The sequence below is a fragment of the Chrysochloris asiatica genome, unplaced genomic scaffold, assembly GCF_000296735.1.
Source record: "Chrysochloris asiatica unplaced genomic scaffold, ChrAsi1.0 scaffold00150, whole genome shotgun sequence".
NCBI classification, from domain to species: Eukaryota; Metazoa; Chordata; class Mammalia; order Afrosoricida; family Chrysochloridae; genus Chrysochloris; species Chrysochloris asiatica.
This window is the reverse complement of record NW_006408668.1, coordinates 2282192-2283853: the sequence shown is the minus strand read 5'-3', so window position 1 is coordinate 2283853 and position 1662 is coordinate 2282192. Positions and strand designations below refer to the sequence as shown.

Sequence of the window (1662 nt, the reverse complement as noted above, 5' to 3'; positions counted from 1 at the left end):
TTTTTTCCTTTGAGAATGAATGTAATTGATTAAGACCTTTAAAAATATAACAAATCTGCTTTAAATCCCCTAACTGGCTAGAAAAACTACTTGAAGGCAGTGAGAAATCTGTGTAACTGGTACGTACTATTGTCTTTTCCTACTCATAGCAACTCCTTGTGACAGCAGAACTGCCCCCTAGGGGATATTAGGCTGTAATCTTTACAGAAACAGATCCATGGGCTTTCTTCTGTGGAGTCACTTGGTGGGTTTGAACTGTCAACCTATCAGTTAGCAGGCAAGCATTTAACTATTGCTCCATTAGGACCCCTTAACTGACATGTGTAGAGACACACACATTTATAACATCCAAGTCCAGAGACTTGTCTGTTCAGCAGGCTCTGCTTGCTCAATTCCCATTTGGTCTTAAGAACAAAAGGCCCTTGGGTGGTTCAAAAAGTTTATGCTTGACTTCTGAGACCATAGAAGAGAACCTGGTGATCTGCTTCCATGAAGCCAAGAAAATGAGGCAGTTCTACCCAATCCTCTGGGGCAGTTCTATCCAGTCCTACTGGGGGAGTTCTACCTAGAACCATGGAGCAGTTCTTCCCAGCCACACAGAGTTGCCGTGAGTCACAATTGACTCAGGGGCAGTAGTTTTGATTTTGATTTTGAGAAACAGAGAATTCAGTCCATCGCCACATATTTTTTTCTGACACAAAGATGTGTGTGGTTTGATGACTTGCTGGTTTTTGACTAACAGAGGGCTGTGTCGACTGAAGTGGAGCTGCTGTTTGCTTCTCAGCGTTTCTCCCTGAACTGATTCACTGTGACCTGTCGCAGGCCCTGTGACCTGTAGGCACAGTGCACAGTGTGAGTTGAAGCAGCCTCTTAGGAAGGTCCAATTTGGCAAGAAGAACAGAAACGGTAATGGCTGCCCAGATTGGAGCTAGTCCAAAATCAGAAAGCAGAGGGTTAGATGGCTGAGAATTGGAAATGGGAATTTGCAGCTGCTTTTTTGTTTTTTTTTATCCCCTTAAATTCTGAAAAGTATGTGTGCAGTATGGGATTACTGACTCCAGCTCAGTCTATGAGAACTATGCCATGATGTCCCACTGAGTGCTGGCAAGGAGGACTGGTTTTTACCATGCACTTGTGATGACATTCTGACATTAGTGCCAGATCTACTTCACAGGATAATTTCTGAGCTACGTGTAAACGTACTGAGTAACCAATGACAAGTACAATAAGCTGTTCACTCCAACTAGATTAGTCAGGCTTTACAACACTATCAATCAAATCCACTGCTGTCAAATTGATTCCAACTTCAGAGCAACCCTCTAAGACAGAGCAGAACTTCCCATGGTGTTTTGGAGACTGTAAATCTTTAGGGAAGCAGACTAATGTATCTTTCTCCCATGAAGCAGCTGGTAGACTCTAACTGCTAACCTGTCAGTTAACAAGCCAATGTTTAACCCAGTGCACCACCAGGGCTCCTAACAGTATAGGCATATAAAACTCACCTGTTATTGAACCATTGAAAGGTGTGGCAAAGTCATTGGGTTCTGTTTTCAGTTAAGGCACAACTCTTGTTTAAATTCTTCTGCTAGGTGTGCATTTGTATACAAAAATAGCAGAACAAACCTATAAATCTATTGAAGAGATTTATAGGTGCTTTTTTTT

At 42.3% G+C, this 1662-nt stretch overlaps 1 protein-coding gene across 1 annotated transcript in view; it reads left to right on the top strand.

Moving 5' to 3' along the window:
- Nucleotides 1–1662, top strand: part of IL1RL2 (interleukin 1 receptor-like 2) — a 64408-nt gene that overhangs the window by 47208 nt on the left and 15538 nt on the right. The window lies entirely within an intron of this gene.